Genomic DNA, 22659 nt, shown 5'->3' with positions numbered 1-22659 from the left:
TGCCACCTCACCCAGTTCAGCCTGGACAGGTTGAGCGAGTCCCACTCTTGCCCATTGCATGCTTGAAGTTCTACTTCTGAGGAAAACCTAAGAAAACTGGGGACTACATCTTCATGAATGCAATGGGGCTAGGTCAACCTGTTCAGGTTGACTTGGTTGAGTGCCTCCTGAATTCAGCCCCTGCTGTCCCTTCAAGTCCCAAGTCTGGAGGTCCTGGAGGAAAAGCAGCAGCAGCAGCAGAAACACACTCAGATCAGCAGCATCTAATCTTCTACCCCCACGGCTGGCCCGTGGCCCATCCCAGAGGAAGAAGAGCAACAGCAGCTATACAGAATGTACCTGTGGCCACATATGTTCTTTCCTTACTCAGACTGGCAGGGGTGTTGATCCCTGAGCAGCAGCTTGGGACTGGAGTGGTGGGGTTAGGCCAGGCTACGGCATTTTGCAGGCAGGCAGCAGCAAATGCAGCACCAGTATATTGGGCTGGAGGTTGGGGGTGCAGCGGAACAGCATTTGTACCTGGTTCTAGTGCTTTTGTGGCTGTCTAAATGTCATCGTCCTCTTTATCGTTTGCTTCCTCGGTGCTATCCATGTGACCAAGTACAAATTTACAGAGCAGCACACAGAGCAGCACAGGAGAGGTGCAGCAAACCATGAGAAGAGAAGGAGAGTGGCAGAAATGGGTGAGATTTTTGAGCTGTGGTAGCTGCCCCATTCTTTCTCCCCTATTCTCCCCCCCCATCCCCAGCTGAACCCCCAAAGTCCTGGGATGATATAGAGTGTCTACTCCAGCCCCTCCCCCCCCCCCCCAGGGGCTGCCTTCTCTAGCCCCTCCCTTCTAGTTTCCTCCTGCATCAGATTCAAGAAATCTGGTGTTGTTGTCATGCCAGGGAGGGGCTGAGAGTAGAGAAAACACAACAGAGAAGAATGCAATGGCTCTGCTCCTTTTACAGCCCCTCCCCTGCTGTTTCCTGCATGATGCCTGATGCACACAGGCTGAAAAAGAAAGCAGACAGCGTTTTCTTTTTTCTTTGCTGCTTGATATTCTCAGATCTGGCCAATAGAGTCAGGGCATTAGCCCTGTGGGGACACCTCTGCTTCTCAGCTGCTGTGGGAGGTTCCTGAAAGCCAGGCTCAGTGTCTTTCCAGTACCGCACGCAGGCAGAAAATATCTTTATACTGATACTGCATACCTGACTATGAGCCTCATTTATTAAGCATTTTTCCCATAGACACGTAATGGGAGAAGAGCCTTAGTAAATCAGGCCCTGTATCATCAAACTTGAGACCCTGTTTCAAACCAGTGTTTGATGAACATGTTAGATTGTTATGTAGCTTGGGAGATTTTTATATGATGTAAAATTTCCCTCTCTTTAGAATTTGGAACTATTTTTGAGTGATGTTACTTACTTGTCAAGATGTTAGAACTGTTTTTCAAGAAATTCATGATAGTTTTTAATTTTGTTGATATTTTCCATAGCAAGTATTTCTCAAACTGTTCAAACTTGTACAAGTTTGGAGAGCAGTCTGTTGAAACTTGAGACATTCATACAGCCCTAATTATTGGTTAAATTAGTACAAACATGTTCTATTGACGTACGGGTTTTTTGCATTTATGACTATTATAAGATGTTTAAATGTGATCCACAGAGTTCAAACCAGTAAACAAGCTGGTGAATTTTTCCTCAATTAAAAATTTTACATATCAATTTCCGAGCCCCGACTTCTACTCCTTGTATGGGTTGACGATGCTACAAAGATAGTGGTTACAGCCCTGAGGAGGGTAGAGAAGGGTATTTTAGCCATCACACCAGTAACACCTAGAGGCTAGGCTCGGGATATACATTGTGGTGTATAACCCATGGTCTGTGGCTTCTGGCCAAAGGACTGGTACTGAAGTGGCTAGGCTAGATGGGGGAGGGGGGAATGAAAGGGTTAAGAAATGTATAAAATCCTGAGTAGCTGTGAATGAAAGGTCAGAATGCCATAGCCCAACACAGGTCACTTCTGATTGAAATGGAAACCCCCAAAGAAGCAGGATGGGCCAAAAACCAATGTTTACACAAAATATAGTAATTTACATTTTTTCTTCTATACTTGATGTAAAAGGCTTGTTTTTCAAAAAGACTTCTGTCATTCTCTGCCTATTGCAAAACTCATATGAGAATAGGCTTCACATAGTTTTCTTAAAACAGTAGTGAATGCTCCAGGTAGGCAGGTTAGGCAAAGTCTACTAGGTAAAAATCCAAACTTGAAAAGGTTAGCATTTTTATTCATAAATTCCATTGCGGGCTGTAAGTGTCTAAACACATTTTTTCATTGCTTGCGTGTCCTTTTCCTGTTTAGTTCTTTATTTTTGCATACAGTTGCAATGTGAGGGATAGCAGCAGCTCTTTCATAAAGCCTGACACCTTGAGAAATGCCCACTGGCATTTGCAGTCCATTCACATGGGTAGGGCACAACAATAAAACAAGCAAAGAGGAGAACCCGCCCAAGAACCTCTACTACAGGCAGTGCCACGTAGATGCGTCTCTTTGCATTTGGGGACTAAGATTATCTTAAAAAGGAAATTTGTGTGGCAACTGTCATGAAATAAAATCCTAGGCTTCCCCATTCAGCACAGGGAGGGTAATTTTCAGGCATTTCCTTGAGGAAAAGAGTGTTTTTACCCATGGAAATGGCCTGTTAAACAACTGGGCACCTGACATGTGGGTATAATGCCCACATGGATTATTTTATTCGCCAAGGGAGGGGAGTCACCTTAGAAAATAAACAAATAATCTGCAAACACAGGGGCCGATGCTATATAAAAATGCGGAAAGCGGGCGCTGAAAAGTCGGTATTGGCGTCAGTTTTCAAAACGGCCGGCAGGGTTTTTTTTTCTTTTTTTTAACTTTTAAAGAAATAGAGAAAAGCAGTTTTTTCTGCTTTTCTGTATTTGTTTTCAATGCGCTCAGCTATTAACGCCTGCTCCAGGCAAGCATTAATAGCTGAGCGGTAAATGTGCGTCTGAGACGCACATTTATTTTTTTGCATTGGAGTGAATGAGTAAATAGCCTCATTAACGTGCATTTGCACGTGATGAGCGCTATCTCATTCACTCCGCGTCGGATGTGTGTTAAATATGTGCTAATCTCCCTATTGCATTAGGGGTGGATTAGCGCCTATTTAACCCGCGTACAACTGCGGGTTTTATACAGTGCGCTCGGCTGAATGCACTGTATTACATCGGTGCCACAGAGAGCAAAACACTTAAGTGTGAATTTTCAAAGGAATTGCATGTGTAAAAGTAGCATATATCATAGCAATTTTCAGAAGCCCATTTATGCACATAAAACCCAGTTTTACAATGTGTAAAGCCTTTTGAAACTGGCTTCCTCAGGTTCTTTTACCTGGATGGTGATGGTCAGTATCATTCCACACCCTGCAGATTACCCCACAATCTTCAGTTTACAGGCTTCTCCAGTCTAGATTTTTTGCTATGAAGCTGCAGTACCAGCAGAATATCCCCTAGATCCAGCACACCCACCCTCCAGTAAAGCAGAGAATAATAACCATGTAGCAAACCAAAACAACATGAACTGTACGTAATCATTTCAATAAATACAAGTTCTGACAAATATCAGCACATCCCTATATATAGCACACTAAATCACAGATAATATGAAAGAATAAACTTGAAAAATTGTATCTCCAGTTATTAATGTTTCAGAGAGTTCTGAAAAAGAGAAAAGAAAAAAACATTTCCAGATATGGGAGAAAGAAGAGAACAAACTTTCCAAACAGGATGCAACTTAGAGAGGTAGTGGACAAAGGATAAAGACAAAGTCCTTGGAAAAATCTGAAGAGAAAGCAATCATGTTCTGATTAGCTCGCTGGGGTGTAGGCCTGTTCTTTACTGGAAATCTCACTCTCTCTCTTAAGCCAGAGGCATCGAAGCTGCAGTTCTGTCTCAGTGTTTTCAGTAATTATGTATCTATTTTATTTATATCGTGCTCATATCCATGGTTCGAGGCAAGGTAACACCCAGCATGCGAAAAATAGTCATACAACAACGTCACGTAAACTAATAATTAGCTAACAAAACAAACAACAATGGCCTGAGATGGTAGAAGACCATAGCAACCACGCCTCAAAAAATCCTGTGACTGGACATTGATGAAAACTCTAGCCACCTGTGGATAGCTTCCAGAAATTACAAGAAACAATATATAAACAAACAAGTTCAACCAGGTTTAGGCGTACATCCACGGCCAGAATACAGAGCTGACCATTTAATCACTCATTCAGAAGCAGGCCTAAATAGGAAAGCCTTCGGTGATATGCTTTTAAAGACAGCATACAAGACATGGCGTGCAGCTGTTCAAGCAATGTATTCCGAAACAGAGGCCCTGCAACAGGGGGTAGATTGAAGGGAGAGCACTTCCAGCATACCCCCGACGGGTTGGGTTATAAATATGTAAAGTGGCACTGATCCACGGTGAAGTGTTATTTCAAAGCCTATGAATGAGCATAGCAATTTTTTATTTGACCCTCTGGACAGGAAGCCACTGTAGAGAATAGAGAATAGAGAATAGAGAATGGAGTAATGTAATCTCCTATGCAGTAGAATTTTGAGCAATTTGATTGCCCTAAGAGTGTTTGCTAGAAGACCAAAATACACTGAATTACAGTAATCAGTCTAGGTAAGGATAAATGCTTGAAGTTCGGTGCAGAAATCATGGGTTCCGTAACGGTTTTTAGCTTACGGAACGTATGTAATATAAACAAAACTGCCTTCAACATGGCTTTAATGTGGACGCGCATGGATAAATCAAAGACTAATATAACACCAAGATTCTGCACTTGTGTCAAAATTGGTAACTCTCAACCTTTATAGATAAACACAGAGGGAGAGGCAGGAAGAGGAAACCTGCTCAAAATAATCACCCTTGTTTTGTTCACGTTAAGCGCAAGCTTGTTATGAAATAACCAGCACTTAACTGCTGTTAGACAGATGGAAACAAAGTTGAAGGTGGCAGACCATGGTGATAAAGTTAGATAAAAAAACTGGATGTCATCAGTGCACAGGCTGTACTCATCTTTTTTTTAAATATTAAGAACATAAGAACATAAGAAAATGCCATACTGGGTCAGACCAAGGGTCCATCAAGCCCAGCATCCTGTTTCCAACAGTGGCCAATCCAGGCCATAAGAACCTGGCAAGTACCCAAAAATTAAGTCTATTCCATGTAACCATTGCTAATGGCAGTGGCTATTCTCTAACTGAACTTAATAGCAGGTAATGGACTTCTCCTCCAAGAACTTATCCAATCCTTTTTTAAACATAGCTATACTAACTGCACTAACCACATCCTCTGGCAACAAATTCCAGAGTTTAATTGTGCATTGAGTAAAAAAGAACTTTCTCCGATTAGTTTTAAATGCTAACTTCATGGAGTGCCCCCTAGTCTTTCTACTATCCAAAAGAGTAAATAACCGATTCACATCTACCCGTTCTAGACCTCTCATAATTTTAAACATCTCTATCATATCCCCCTCAGCCGTCTCTTCTCCAAGCTGAAAAGTCCTAACCTCTTTAGTCTTTCCTCATAGGGGAGCTGTTCCATTCCCCTTATCATTTTGGTAGCCCTTCTCTGTACCTTCTCCATCGCAATTATATCTTTTTTGAGATGCGGCGACCAGAATTGTACACAGTATTCAAGGTGCGGTCTCACCATGGAACGATACAGAGGCATTATGACATTTTCCGTTTTATTCACCATTCCCTTTCTAATAATTCCCATCATTCTGTTTGCTTTTTTGACTGCCACAGCACACTGAACCGACAATTTCAATGTGTTATCCACTATGAAGCCTAGATCTCTTTCTTGGGTTGTAGCACCTAATATGGAACCCAAAATTGTGTAATTATAGCATGGGTTATTTTTCCCTATATGCATCACCTTGCACTTATCCACATTAAATTTCATATGCCATTTGGATGCCCAATTTTCCAGTCTCACAAGGTCTTCCTGCAATTTATCACAATCTGCTTGTGATTTAACTACTCTGAACAATTTTGTGTCATCTGCAAATTTGATTATCTCACTCATAGTATTTCTTTCCAGATCATTTATAAATATATTGAAAAGTAAGGGTCCCAATATAGATCCCTGAGGCACTCCACTGTCCACTCCCTTCCACTGAGAAAATTGCCCATTTAATCCTACTCTCTGTTTCCTGTATTTTAGCCAGTTTGCAATCCACGAAAGGACATCACCACCTATCCCATGACGTTTTACTTTTCCTAGAAGCCTCTCATGAGGAACTTTGTCAAACGCCTTCTGAAAATCCAAGTATACTACATCTACCGGTTCACCTTTATCCACATGTTTATTAACTCCTTCAAAAAAGTGAAGCAGATTTGTGAGGCAAGACTCTGCTTCTTGGCACTTCAAAGTAGATTACATTCAGGTACTATAGCATTTCCCTATCCCCAGAGGGTTTACAATCTAAGGGGTCAATTGTAAAAGTGTGCAAATGTGGGCCATGAGCAAGCAACATGGATTTTAGAAAGCTGCAAATTGCACGTGGAAATGGGGTGGGGCATAGGTTCTTATGTTCTTATGTTCCGGGAATGGAATTAAATAGCTTTAAACAACACTGCAGATAGTGCAAACCTATGCATCCAGTGGTAGTTAGCTGTTGTTTTCGCTCATAGAGTGAACTCACCCACTTTGATTTGGTCTCCACAGGAGGGACTGAAACACAACCTCACTTATGGTGTAAGGTTCGGTCTATCTCCAAACTTGCCCCACCCAGGAATGCACAGAACACTGTCCCTCCTGCAAGTCCACTGAAACGCTCACTGCAGAAGAAGAGCATGCTCTGACTAGCTCCCAGAATGCTGTTTAATCCTCTTTGCTTAACAAATACTCAATGTCATGCTTTTTTCTTGTTGTCTTGTTCTGTGCCTGGTGGATCCTTCCTATTGGCTGTTCAGCAACTAGGGATGTCTGTAATGCAGCCTATCTTCATTATTGGCTGACTGTACCATATGATTTCTTCGGTGTGGTTTCTTTTTATTATTTTAAATCTTGCTTCTGCATTGTTAGTCTTTTTACCTGCTAGAAGCCAATTCAGCAATGAAATGTTATTTTCTTTTTAATGAATCGGTAATAAGTCTCTTATTCCATGTATTTATAAACTGAAATGTTCTTTTTGTTTGAAGGATACCTATTATCATTCTGACCTTATTTTTTGAAATTTTTTTGATTTTGCAGATGCTTGAGCCTCCTGATGCAGCATCCTGTTTATACCACTCTGGAAATTATTAGAAGATCAGTCTGCAAAGCTAGCACATCTAGATTTTACTAAAGAGGGCTTTCTCACTAGTAGAGTTTTTACTTCAGAATTCTGTCCTCAAACAGCTTAGAAAGTTAACAGGTGGACCTGAAGCAAGGCAACCGACCACTGGCTGATTTTGCGATAGAGTTTAAGACTCTTGCTACAGAACTCTGCTGGGACCCCAAATGTCTGAAGACCCTCTTCTTCAGAGGCCTGGATACTCGCTTGAAAGTTGAGCTGGCCGCTCGTGAAACACTTGTCTCGCTGGAGGAACTAGTGGCTTTGGCTACTAGGATCGATCACCGGCTTCGTGATAAGGTGAAAGAGCTCCGGCCTAATAGAGGACCTGGTCAGAAAGAGGTTAGTGATAAACCTGCACCTCGGATGGTTCCAGTAATTCCTGCTGCCAGTGGGGATGAACCGATGCAACTTGGTCATGGTGGATTCAGGGGCAGGAGGCAACTTTATTCTTTGACGCCTAGTGGAACATCTGAGGATTCCCCTTGTCACCTTGAAGATTCCACTTCTCCTATCCTCCATCCATGGAGATCCCTTAACGGGTGACGTGATTTGCCAAACTGTACCGGTAACTCTTCGCACCAGAGCTCTCCATATTGAATCAATTCCCTTCTTTGTGTTAGAAAAGGCCATGCATCTTATCGTCCTGGGGTTACCCTGGTTGCAGTCGCACCAACCCCAATTTGACTGGGCATCCTTGGAACTCTCCCGCTGGGGCCCAGGTTGTCATGGGAAGTGCCTTAAGGAGATTGCTCCTGTCATCTGCATGCCTATTACTCCAGTGATGCTGAGATTGCCGCCCCAATACGTATCTTTTAGTGATGTGTTTTCCAAAGAAGCTGCTGACATTCTTCCTCCACATAGGTCCTATGACTGTGCCATAAGACTGAAACCCAATACTGAACCTCCTAAAGGACGTGTCTATCCACTCTCAGCGATTGAGAACAAGGTGATGTCCGAATACATAGAGGAGAATTTACAGAAGGGGTTTATTAGACCATCGAAGTCTCCAGCCGGCGCAGGCTTCTTCTTTATGGGGAAGAAGGACGGTACCCTATGTCCTTGTTTCGATTACCGAGGTCTGAACAAGATCACGATTAAAGACCGCTACCCCCTGCCTTTAATCTCAGAGCTGTTTGACCGGCTTCAGGGGGCCAAAATATTCTCAAAACTTGACCTGAAGGGTCAATTCGTAGTGGCGATGAATGGAAAACAGCCTTCAACACTCGAGATGGCCCAAGAAGAAACTTTTATTTAAGGATGTCTGTTATCCATTCTTTTGATCCTTGATGACTTCTCTGCAACTAATGTGTCCATTTGAAGACTGATTGATTTGTTTTGCTGTTAATTATATCAAGGTACTAAGTGCATTATTACTTCCCTATAACTTTGGTCTCAGTATGTTAATCCCTCTTGGGAGTGCATACGTATAGAATGTTTTTTAGTTTTCTTTCTGTGTTCCCTTCTAAAGGTGGGGGGAGGGGGAGGGGGAAGGGAGATTATATATACATCTTGTAGGAATTGCACCTTGCTGCGTTGTTATTCTGTGTTTTTTGTGTTTGTGTATTGCATTCCTCAATAAAGATATATTGAAGAAAAAAGCATTAAAAACATATTTATACTCACAGGTGTTTGGGGCAATCTCATCCAGTTTGTCTGAACATATTATGAGCTGGTTTATATTTCAACTATTACATTTATGGGCAATGTGCTGTTTTCTGGTCTGGTGTTTATTTGTATTTTTAAAATTGTGTATGTTTTATCCGTCACTTGCTTCAATCTCTTTTATTATGAGTGCGAGTAATATTGATATAATATACAGATCTCCTTCACATACACAGGAAATGGTTTGAGATTTAAGGAGTACATTCACAAAATTGCTATGAAAGGGGAGGTGCTATTGTTAGGGGATTTCATTCTGCCGATTGTTGATTGGGACATCCCAGCTGCAGTGACTTCTAGAAGCAGGGAAATCCTGACTTCTCTGCATGGAAAATTGTTCTGTCAACTAGTAATGGAACTCACATGGGAGGGGACAATACTGGACCTGGTACTTACCAATGGGGACATTATCTCTGATGTTGTAACTGATGATCATCTGGGATCCAGTGATCACTGGATGGATTGGTTCAGTATTAGAGCACAAGAAATGAAAGTTCATTCAAAGGCAAGGGTTCTAGCCTTCAGGAAAACTAATTTTGTTAAAATGGGGGAGTACCTCAAGTGTTGCAGAGGAAGACCCTTGGTCCGAAGTGGTGTTGGCACTACCAATAGGGAAACCCCCACGGGTCTCCGCCATCAGGAGGTGGGGACAAATAGGAAGTGGAGGCTGACTGGAGCTTCGCCAGTACCAGCCCTCATTCCCCGCAGTTTGAGCTCTTGGGTACCCGGGCCAGCTGGTCTTAGGTGGGCCTCCGTATGGTTGATCCCAGAGAGAGTGTCCAAGGCAGGATGCCAGGAAGCAGCGGAGATGCAGGGTCCGAAGGAGCAAAGTCAAAGACAAGGCCACATTCCAGAAGCGTGGACAGACAGGAGCAGGCAAGCAATTAGGAACAAAGTTAAGTCTGGGCTTGTGAGTAGGCAGGAGCCTAAAAGAAGGCCAGGACCTAAGACAATCAACTGGAGATGAGATCGGGTTCAAGCTGGAGTCAGAGCAGGTGGCTGAAGACAAAGTCAGGTTCAAGCTGAAGTCAGGGCAGGCAGCTGGAGACAAGGTCAGGTTCAAGCTGAAGTGAGGGCAAGCGGCTAGAGACAAGGTCAAGTTCAAGCGAGGGTCAAAGCCAAGGAATCCGTCCAGAGAGTAGTCAGGTACAAGCGAGGATCAAAGCCAAGGAATACGTCCAAAGGGTAGCGGGAACAGGAAGCTGGCACTGGAACATGAACAGTGAATCAGGAACACGTACTGAATCAGGAACACGTACTGGAACAGGAACACAAACGAGCAGCAACTAAGCACATGACAGGAAGCATGGAGACCTGTTGCCAAGGCGAAGACTGAATATTGGAGCCTGCCTTATATAGTAAGGCTGAGAGATGTCATCATCCGGGACCACAGGAGGGTTTCCCTCTGCAGCCCCTTTAAAGTCAGTAAAGGTGCGCACGCGCATGCCTAAGGTGGGCAGGCCGGAACTAGGAGATGTCAGCGTCTCCCCTCAATGCACGTAGGGAGACCCAACCAGTATCGGAGGAGGCCGCAGTGCTGCCAGAGAGGCCTGGGAGCATGGCAAGAGTGCCCAGGCCAAGGAGAAAGGGCCAGGTTCGGGACCCGGGCATCGTGGGTGAGTAGAGCCAACCGTGGGCCTGCCGCGGCTGGGAAACGCAACATAAGGAGTCATCAGCTGCTTGGGAAAATCTAGGGGAAGAGAAAGAGCAGCGGGCAAAACTAAAAGGAGGTATTATAAGAGCAAGTAACCTTTTTGTCAGAAAAGTAAATAAAGGAAAGAGGAAAAAAGGCCCCCATGATTTTCTAAAGAAGTGGCTGAAAAGGTAAGTGAGAAAAGGTTAGCATTCATTAACTACAAGAGATCACAGAAAGTGGAAGACGGCAACTATATCTGGAAAAGCTAAGAGAAGCTACAAAAGTAGTCAGGAATGCAAAGATTCAAATGGAATTAAAAATAGCAAATATGGTAAAGTGGGGGGACAGGACCGTTTTTTAGAAATGTTAATGATAGAAGGAAAAGCAAAGTGGCATAGTGATAGTCAGAGGTGGAGAGGAGGAATATGCAGAGGCTAATGAGGAAAAAGCACAATTGCTTATCAAATATTTCTGTTCGGTGTTCACTGTGGAAGAGCCTGGAGCAGGACCAGATAAAGCAAAAACAAATTAGAATAAAAGTGAGGTAAAACTCAAATCGATTTTCAGAAAAGTGTGTTCTAGATAAGGTGATGGGGTCGGATAGGATATATCCAAGGTTATTGAGGGATCTTAGAAAAGTCCTAGTAGCGTTGCTGGCTGACCTTTTCAATGCTTCTTTAGAGTCAAGGGTAGTTCTGGAGGACTGAAGCAGGGCAGATATGGGTCCTAGTCATACAATTTAAGTAAGGAGGAGGCTGGGATCTATAAGCCAGTTAGTTTGACTTCTGTGGTAAGCAAATTAATAGAATCGCTGCTAAAACAGAGAATAGTGAAGTTTGTGGAATCCAATGGATTGCCTGATCCGAAGCAGGTTTTACTAGAGGTAAATCTTGTCAGACAGTCTGATCAATTTCTTTGATTGGGTGACCAGAGAGTTGAATCAAGGAAGAGCACTAGAGGTAGCGGAATTCAGTAAAGCTTTTGACATGGTTCCGCACAGGACACATAAATAAATGGACAGCCCTTGGTATGGAACCTAGAGTGACTGAATGGGTTAGAACCTGGCTGAGTGGGAAGCGACAAAGGGTAGTGGTAAATTGAGTTTATTATGAATAGGGAGGTGTTACTAGTAGTGTACCTCAGGGATCAGTCCAGGGACCAGTTCTTTTCAATAGTTAAGTCAGTGACATATCAGAAGGATTGTGGGGTAAGTTTAATATTTTTGCCAATGATACCAAAATTTGCATCACTGTAGACAGCCAGGAATGTGTGGAAAACATGAGGAGGGATCTAGCGAAGTTCAAGGAATGGTCTGGAGACTGGCAGCTAAGATTTAATGTTAAAAAATGCATAGTAATACATTTAGGATGCAAAAACTGAAGGGAGAGGTACATTATTGGAGGTTAATAATTCTAAGCACAAAGGAAGAGCAAGATCAAGTGGTGATTGTATCTGATGATCTTAAGGTGGGCCAAAGAGATGGATAAAGCAATGGCAAAAGAGAGAAAGATACTTGGCTACATAGGGAGAGGAATGATTAGCAGAAAAAGAGAGGTGATATTGCCCCTGTATAGGTCCCTGGCGAGGCCTCACTTGGAATACTGTGTACAGTTCTGGATACTGCACCTTCCAAAGGATATAAAACAGGATGGAGTCAGTCCAGAGAGTGGCTACTAAAATGATTGGTGCTCTTCATTCTAAATCTAATGGGGATAGACTTAAAGATCTAAACATGTATACCTTAGAGGGAAAATGAGATAGGGGAGATGTGATTGAGACATTTAAATATCTCAAAAGTTTTCATGTACAGCAGGCTAGCCTATTTCAACAGAAAGGAAGCTCTAGAACAAGGGGTCAAGGGATGAGGATGAAAAAGGGTAGACTTAGGAGTAATCTTAGGAAATATTTCTTTACAGAGAGGGTAATGGATGCATGCCTTGGAATAGTCTCCCAGTAGAGGCAAAAGCGGTATCTGAATTTGAGAAAGCAGAGGATAAATGCAAGGGATCTGTGAGGGAATGAGGGATAATGCAAGAGAATTAATTTATTTATTTATTTATTTATTTAAGTTTTTTATATACCAACATTCAAGACAATAGTCCCATCATGCTGGTTCACATGAAACAGGAGTGCAAAATAAACTTAAACTTGAACAATAGTGCGGAAATAGCAGTTACATGTAACAAGGAAAATTGAACTTGGAATGAGAAGGAAAAAGGAAAAAGGAAAACCAGCTAATTACATATAATTAATGAAAAGTATAGTCTGGCTCTACTGATAAACTTACGCGTATGTCATAAATGTGTATTAGTTTTCCCAGACTGAGAAGAGGTGCTCCTACAGGAAGGGTTCAGGAGGGATTTGCAATTTCAAAAGTAAGCGCATAACATTTCCAAAATTTCTGTGCACAAGAGATCAGTGCAAGCCTTTGATGCCATTTAGGGATTACCCTCTTGACTTCCTCGTCCTATCATCCATCTATAGAGAAGCATATGTTACTATATGTCAGGTGTTTATCAGCTCGAGTCCTCAGAACCTGCAGGCTCCTGGTGTTTGGCATTACAGGAGAAAGGAAGACCACTCTTTGTGACATTTCTAGCAATTGCACAACTACAAACATAAGAGAACAGCAAGTTCATCTGGGAGATTCATACATCCAGTCTTCTGGCTTTGGAATAAGAGCTTAGTCCGAAATATCCTTACGAATACTGAGAAAAGTCTTCTTTAACATTCCACCCCCCACCCCACACACTTATCTTCTTTTACCTACCTTGAATCTTTAACTATCAGGGTCATTTATCAAAATACGTCCTGGCATCGACGCACGTGATATCGCCATAACACACGTATAGTTATCACAACGCAAATGAAAATTTTACAAATTTATTCAAAGGGGCAGGATTGGGGAGGGGTTTAGGCAGGCTCAATGAAAATGAGGGGCATTATCGCAGCGCGTGATAGTGTAACGCACACTATTGCACTTGTTTAACGCCGGAAATAACTACACTTTTTTCCCTGGCGTTAAGCTGTGCGATATGCCCAAAATAGTTGGAAGGCAATTTGCAATAAACAACACAAATTTTGTTTTGGACATAGGGAGAGGAGTGCAGTGGAGTAGAGAGGGAGAGAGAGAGAGAGAGCCTCTGGAGTGGCACACATATTAGTCAACTATTTATACTGCTATAGGAGGGTCAGCTAGTAACCCGAGGTGAGGATTTGGTGGTGGTGTAGGGTTTTGGTGCCAGTTTGACATACAGAGTGAGACATGCAAACAGCACAGTAGACCTCAGTAAAGATTTGACATGATCTGGAGTGAGGAAAGTCATACAAAGATGAGATTTCTTTTTTTTTTTTTTTTATTTATCAAATTGTTAATCATAACTTACAAGAATATTTCTTGATTAAGAAAAGTATTTGGTACAGGAAAATAATAAATTAAAGCAAACATTTATACTACTAGGCAAAGATGAGATTTCTACAAAGTTCTCTTGCCATAGTTTGATGGACTCTCTACCAGGGTACTATCAAGCTAGGGTGAGAGAACACTGAAGTAACCTCATCTTAGTCTGACTTTCCTCACTCCAAATCACGTCAAATCTTCACCAAGATCTACTGTGCTGTTCGTACATCTCACTCTGCATGTAAAACTGGCCCTAAAACCCTGCACCACCACCAAATCTTCACCTCGAGTTACTAGCTGGCCCTCCTATAGCAGTCTAAATAGTTGACTGCAATGACAGTCTTATAAAGTCTCTCTCTCTCTCTCTCTCTCTCTCTCTCTCTCTCTCTCTCTCTCTCTCTCTCTCTCTCTCTCTCTCTCTCTCTCTCTCTCTCTCTCTCTCTCTCTCTCCTTGCTGCCCAACAGACAATATGGAGGACAAAAACATTTGTGACCAACCCCAAAGGATGAGGAAACACATGCCCTGCATATTGTAGTACACAGCTGTGTGCCCTGAGGCACTACCCATCCAGGCAGTGATCAATGACCAAACATGCTTCACATTGAGGTGAACTCTGTTTTAGAGGGACTACCACCTCTAGGAATCACAGGAATCTATTTAGTGTCAGCGACCTAGTCAGGCTTTTGTCTTTTTGCTGAAACTGCCAGCAATGGTGCCGGTTGTGATGGTGGCATGCCCACCTGTTCACTGTGATTATGGAAGGGATCAATATGGCAGCTGACATTTTGCAGTTTTGTTTTAATTTACAGCAATTTTATTTTAGCTGACAGCCAGTCGGCTTAGCCAGCTGCCTTGATCTGCTTGATCTTCCCATGTCACTTTTATTTATTTAGAGCATTCATTTAAAACCCTGTGAAGCTTCACTTCTAAATTAAAAATGCGAAGCCTTAGCTCCTAGGCAGAATCTAATCTGTCTGCAGGTAGTTCTCACAGCACTAGAGCTAAACGCATGAACCTCACAGGAGTTTCACTGTTGTAATAAATAATTCAAACTGATGGGAAAAAAAAATCCCTTCACAATCTGTAACCATCTCTGGAGCTTATAAACTTGTGTAGGAAGAAATTGATGTTTTTTTTGTTTAAACTAAACAGGAATTTTCTTTTTCAGAAAAGAAAGACACACTTTACCGAGTTAAGCAGCTCCACTTTCAAGTCAGCGCAGTTAGAAAAAACATGACTAGATACTAACAATCAAAATTCAAAATTAATTTTCTTCTTAGTATAATAAGCTGTTTTTTCCCCTCACATATCTAATGTACCTTCAAATGGGCTCTCTCCATTTTTTTAACAATCCATTTTTAAGAACAATATAAAATGAGAAACTGAGCAATGAAACTTGTTTGTAAATGTAAAAATGTACAATGCTCTGCTTCTTTAAAAATGTCCATTACAGCCTGAATGTTTGCTCTCTCTGAATATGAAACTCTATCTGGAGTCACTCCTTTGAGTTTAAAAATAAATGCAATATTTCTATATTTGTCGCAAGAAGATACCAATTAAAAGACACTTGATGCACGGGCCTATACGATATTGCAGCTAGGAAGGATAAACTAGGACTGCTCTGCATATTTTAATTTCTCAGAGGTGAGAGAAGACTATGAGTGCTATTGCAGTACTGCCCTTAATACAAAAATGGAAGTCAGATACTACCAGCTCCCACTCCAGGGCAAGCTATGGTGTATAGTTTCATAAGGTTATTAGCTGGTTTTAAGCTTGCCAGAAGAGATAATATTAGAGGAAACATGAATACTGAGATGCTGCCCTCTGCTGACACACAGAGCTAATAAACGCAAACAAGCCACTCAAGAATGCATTTTTTGTTTGCTTCCCTTTGTGCAAAGCCGCCCTGACCTGCAGGGGTTTAATGCTGTAAGATATCTATAATTCAAGGGCTGCCAGAAAGCTTGTCCTTTCTATCCCACTTGGTTAGCAAGTGAAGTTATATCTTAAGCTCTATCATGTCCCCAAGAAAGATTTGTTTTGTTCACATAATAATACCCCAAGGATCATCACTATCTCCCACTCTATTCAACGTCTACCTCCTCCCCCTCTGCCATCTGTTAACTAGTCTCAACTTAATTCACTACATTTACGCCGATGACGTGCAGATTCTGATTCCCATAACAGAATCCATTACCAATTCACTCTCGATCTGGAACAACTGCCTACAATCTATCACCAGTCTCCTCAGCAGTCTTAATTTAGTTCTCAATGCCTCAAAGACTGAACTACTCCTCATTTCCTCCAACCAAGACAACCTCACTCCACAGACCCAATGCAACTCACACCACAACTCCCATCTCACCCATACTCATGTAAGAGATCTCGGGGTCATATTAGACAACCGCCTCAATCTAAAGAAAATGATCAACACCACAACCAAAGACTGCTTCCACAGACTACAGGTACTAAAAAGACTCAAACCTCTCCTATTCTTCCATGATTTCAGGACAGTTCTCCAATCCTTAATATTCGCTAAAATAGACTACTGCAGCGCTCTCCTCACAGGTCTTCCCAGCTCAACCACCAGGCCGCTGCAGATGATACAGAACGCCGCGGCCAGAATTTTGACCAGCACCAGCCGGAGAGAGCATATTACTCCCATCCTCCGAAACCTACACTGGCTACCAGTCAACTTCAGAGTCCTGCACAAATCACTCACTTTAATACATAAATCCATCCATAATCACCTTCACCTCGATCTCGAAATCCCTTTCGGACTCCATACCTCCAGCAGACCGATTAGAGAAAACTACAAAGGAGCACTTCAACCCCCCACAACCAAAGCCACGCGCCTCATCACGACCAAAGACCGAGCGTTCTCTATAGCAGGCCCAGCCATCTGGAACAACCTCCCAGCAGATCTCAGGCTGGAACCCTGCCTAGTAACATTTAAGAAAAAACTCAAGACTTGGTTGTTCCGCCAAGCCTTCCCGGACCCCTCAGACACACATTAGACGATGAACCGGCTCATGAGCAATGGAACCCAGATCCTCTCTAAATACTTCACAAGCATCAGTACTTTCATAACAGCTCAACTAGCACTAGCACGGACTTTTAGGTCTTAGTTTCTTAACTTACTACCCTTTTAAGCCTTCTTTCCAGCTGTTCTAAGCTTCCAAGTTTTGCAGTCCTTGTTAAATGTAACTTTGGTTTTCTCCTGATTATAATAAGTTGTTTATGTTTACTGTTTATGTCCCTGTTCGATGTAAACCGACCTGATAAGGTATTTAACTTTGAAGGTCGGTATAGAAAAATGCTAAATAAATAAATAAATAAATTTCATTCCTAATCAAACTGTACTGCTTGTGTTATTACTCCTGTGTGAATTCTGCACCCAAAAATAAAAAACTCAGGACCAGACTGCGCCGGATCGATGGCTCATTGGCAGTGCCACATACTGTGATACAGAGGGACATAGATTCAATTTCTGGCTCGGATTTTCCACTGCCTGGGGGCTGGTGTTGTCAAGTAGGGAGGATATGATAGTCCTCATGCAACAGCAACATCCAGTGACTGGATGCAGGGACCATGATTGCAGGGCTCCAGAAGAAGCACTAGTGTATGGCCTCTGGCTGACGCCAGTTGCTAGACTAGATATAAAAGAGGGGCAAAATCTCAGGTAGTTGCAAATGAAGGCTCATTGCACCAGATCCCAGCCTTGGTTTCAATTGAGCTGGAGGCCCAAAGGAGCAGGAGGAAAAAAATATCAGTATAAAAATAAAAAATTCTGCATTCAATATTCTAAAGGTTTGCACATTTATTTGTCAAAATAACATAATATAATCACTGTGCAGAATACTGCCAAGGAGTACTGTAATAGTACATCAAATGGCAGGGGACCATTCCTCTCCCCCAAGACTGTCCTCTCCACTCTGTTCACCCCCAGCCATCCCCTCCACTCTCTCAAATCCTGACTCATCTACCCACTCACTTTCCCCTTCCCCCAAACCCAAACCACCCACTCACTCTCCTCCCATCCTAAGCCCAGGTGATCCACTTTTTCTCCCCTCTCCCACCAAGCTCAATCTATCCACTCACTCACTTTCCCCCTCACACTAAGCAAGCCGGACCAACTCTTTCTTCCCATTCTCCTAAGTTAAACCCATCCACCCACTCACTTTCCTCCATTCCTCCAAAGTCTGACCCACTCACTCTTTCCCCACCCTCAGTCAACCTCACCAATCTCTGTATATTCTAGGGATGTGCAGCAGGGACGGATTCGTCCCATTCGGGATTTGGATTCATAGGGCCCCAAATCCATTGCATCCATTCTCGGGGGCCCCCAATCCATTCATATGTCAAAAAAACATTCATTCCCCCCAAAAAACCCCATCCCAACCCTTTAAAGTTATTTATCTACAATCCTCCATCCTCCTGACCCCCCCCCCCCCCCCCCCCAAGACTTGCCAAAAGTACCTGGTGGTCCAGTGGGGTTCCTGAAGTGATCTCTCCTGCACTCAGGCTGTCGGCTGCCAGTATTCAAAAAGGCACCGATAGCCCCTGTGACATAGTAAGGGCAAAGGCTATCGGCACCATTTTGAATACTGGCAGCCAACGACCCGAGTGCAGGAGAGATCACTTCAGGAACCCCACTGGTCCACCAGGGACTTTTGGCAAGTCTTGTGGGGGCCTCCCCAAACCACCTACTCACTCTCCTCCCATCCTAAGCCCTGGTCACCCACTTTTTCTCCCCTCTCCCACCAAGCTCAATCTATCCACTCACTCACTTTCCCTCTCACACTAAACAAGCCAGACCAACTCTTTCTTCCTAAGCTAAACCCAACCACCCACTCCCCACAAGACTTGCCAAAAGTCCCTGGTGGTCCAGCGGGGGTTTTCAGAACATCCGCAATGAATATACATGAGAGAAAATGTGCATGCACTGCCTCCATAACATGCAAATTTTCTCTCATGCATATTCATTACAGATATCCTGAAAACCCTACTGGCTGGTGGGCCCCCAGGACAGGGTTGGGGACCACTGGTATAATATATAAGGAGACAACTTGTCATAGAAAGAGAATAGAATTAAAATTGTATTTTATAATTCTTGATGCCTGTTCTGTTTAACTGAAAAACTGCTTGGAAAATATTGCATTATAGACTGACCTGAAGTTAAGAAACAAATTGCATGCTGGAAAACAGCTCACTATTCCGATTTTTAATTAGGAACTTTCATTTTCAGTTTTTATTTTATTTTTCCTGGAGATTTTAATGTGATAAAAAAATTCATTGGAAAAATTACCTTTCTACTGATATTTTTCCTGTGTGTTATAACAAAAGTATATAAATCATCTTTATGTTGCGTTCCTGTCAGTACAAAAAAACTAAAGTTGGCCCCTTCCTGAACAAGATTCATTGGAATTTTCTTCCATTTTATTCCTGTAACAACCTAAGAACATAAGAGGTGCTAAGATGGGTCAGACCAGTTCTTCATTAAGTCCCACATCCTTATCTCTGATAGTGGTCAATTTGGGTCTTTTGGAAGGACCCAGCAGAAGCAGACTGAAGAGATCCATTCCTTGATGTAATCCCTATGTCTATCTCGCTAATAATACTTACTCATCTGTCCTCCAAAAACTTGTCCAATTCTTTTTTAAACTCAGCACTATTACTATGCTCGGGCATATTTTCTGACTAATTCTACAGTGTAATTATGATTTGATTGAAAAAAAAAATTCCTTACATGTGTTTTAAATCTGCTACCAGTTAGTTTCAGTGTCCCCCCCCCCTAGTCCTAGTACTGTTTGAAAGAATAAGTAATTGTTACCTCATATACTTGTTCCACCCCAGTCATGATTTTACAAACCCCTATCATATCCCCTCTCGGTTGTCTTTTCTCCAAGCTGAAGAGGCCTAACCTGTTTAGCCTTTCTTTATCACGTTTGCCACACTTCTCTGTACCTTTTCTAGTTCTTCTATATCATTATTTGAGATGGGGATGACCAGAGCTGCACACAATACTTGGGATGTAGTTGCACCATGGATTAAAACAGAGCCATTATTATATATATTCCCAGTTTTACTATCTATTCCTTTTGAAATAATCCTTAACATTTCTGTTTGCTTTTTTTTTTTTTTGGCTGCTGCTGCATATTGAGCTAAGGATTTCAATGCATTGTCCACAATCCCTGCAATAAATGGTAACTCCTGATATGGAACCTCTAGCATTGTTGTACCCGGGGATGGTAATTTGCAAAGCTTTGTATGTACGTAAAAAGGAGTGAAAAAAGCTTTCTTAAATTGCCCCCTTCACTGTGTGCAAACGTACATACGCTGTTCACAATGGGGTCGATTTTAAAAGCAGTGCACACGCGTCCATGTGTTTACGCGCATGGCCCTTTTAAAATTGGGCGAAATGTACTTACTTATATTTGCCAGAAAAAAGGGGGACGCGTTTTAGCTAAGGGAAGGAACGTATATACAGGTGCAATGTATCCGCTTTCCCCCACCTGGCCAAATTTTAAAACTCCACAGGGAATTTCTTTTTGAAAATTAGTTTGCAGACCCTCAGATACACAATACCCATGGGCCTACCAGCCCGGCAGCTGCTTTAATAATCGCCCCATTTCTTAGTTTTGTTTTTCCCTATGCATAGCACTTTGCATTTGTCCGCATTCAATTTCATCTGCCATTTAAATACCAAGTTCCCCAGTCTCACAAGCTCCTCCTGTAATTCCTCACGATCAGCTTGTGGTTTAACGACTTTGAATTGTTTTGTGTCATTTGCTAATTTGTTATAACTTCACTCATTGCTCCTGTTTCTAAATCAAGACATTTTAGGAAAAAACCTAACAAGCCAGAAAGTTGTTGGCTTTTTTGTGTGTTTTGTTTTTAGCCATCAATTTTTTTCTCCTCCACCGAACAACCATTAACGATGATGTGTAGAGCGAATGAGATTTATCGTTCAGTGTCTTTTTGTTTTCTCATTATCTGTGTAAGTTCCCAGTCCGAAGGGAGAAACACGCTTGTCATAAACCTGGATATCTCTGTCCCTTACGTCATCATACTTACTTACTATAGTTTATAATTAAGCATTTCTAATTGAACTTAACATTTCTAAAGTGAAATGGTTATTTTAGACTTGCCCTAACTGGTAAAGCTATATTCATAGCCTAGGAGCATGGCAATTATTTGGCATTTTATCTTGGGCAGCATTACTTCCACTTCATACTTAATTGTGCACGCCGTATGAAATGTCTTGTGTTGTCCAATCCAAAAGATTAAAGTGCTCATCTCATTTAGCACAGAGAGTGACTACAGACCAAAAAGAGCTGCAAGCCAATGGAATAAAAATCTGAGAGAACAAAACCAGCTATCACAAAAGACGGTATAGAAAGCCTAAAGGGTCTCTACTAAAGAGGATTGTTCCACTATTCACAGGGGGAACAGAACTAGTGATATTATTGGGTTTTAGTTCCCTATATGGGAGGCTGAAATGGTAGAGTCTTCAGAATATAAAACCCAGTGCCACCTTTTTAGGGTGGGGGATTCTTTAGTTATCCTTCATAAGAGCAGCATGTCACTATGCTTGCTGCCGTTTTTATTTGTTTTCTAAGGAGGGACCCTTGGGCCTCTAAGGAAGAGGTCTGGGTAAGGAAAAGTAGAAAGGGTGCCTTTACCTAACAATACTATGTCTTTTTGGGAACATTTTTGTTTTCCAGAAAGAGAAGTTTTTTCCACCCTTCCTTTCTTTACTTTTGATTTCCATTTAGTAAGAACATAAGAACATGCCATACTGGGTCAGACCAAGGGTCCATCAAGCCCAGTATCCTGTTTCCAACAGTGGCCAAACCAAGTCACCTGGCAAGTACCCAAACGTTAGATGTAATATTTTCCAACATGCCTGATTGCCCTAGGGCCCAGGGTCTCAATGTATGTCATCTAAGCAGAGTGTTGTCTCTCAGTCAGAGAGCATGGGTGGACTATTGTTAATCCTTGTAGAGAAATGGATCTGGGTTCATACCTGGGAAGAATGAGGAGGTGAAGATCTGTGGCACCCATCCAGAGTAAACCACATCTACATAATTAGGATGTTGAAGAGAGGAGTATGGAGGTACCCTCCAGGTACCAACAGCTGTAAAATGGATTGTAAATACAAAAACTTGTAATTTAATATTTTCATCAAATTTCCAACTTCAATCAGTATGAGGTCAATATTCATACATAGCCAGCTATATAAGTTAGCCGGTAAGACTTATCCAGTAGGGATGTGAATCGTTTTAGGACGATTAAAATTATCGTCCGATAATTTTAATATCGTCTTAAACCGTTATGGAACACAATACAATAGAGATTCTAACGATTTATCGTTATAAATCGTTAGAATCGTGAGCCGGCACACTAACACCCCCTAAAACCCACCCCCGACCCTTTAAATTAAATCCCCCACCCTCCCGAACCCCCCCCAAATGACTTAAATAACCTGCGGGTCCAGCGGCGGTCCAGAACGGCAGCGGTCCGGAACGGGCTCCTGCTCCTGAATCTTGTTGTCTTCAGCCGGCGCCATTTTTCAAAATGGCGCCGAAAAATGGCGGCGGCCATAGACG

The sequence above is a fragment of the Rhinatrema bivittatum genome, chromosome 4 (assembly GCF_901001135.1).
Source record: "Rhinatrema bivittatum chromosome 4, aRhiBiv1.1, whole genome shotgun sequence".
Classification (NCBI taxonomy): domain Eukaryota; kingdom Metazoa; phylum Chordata; class Amphibia; order Gymnophiona; family Rhinatrematidae; genus Rhinatrema; species Rhinatrema bivittatum.
This window is presented reverse-complemented; position numbering follows the sequence as displayed.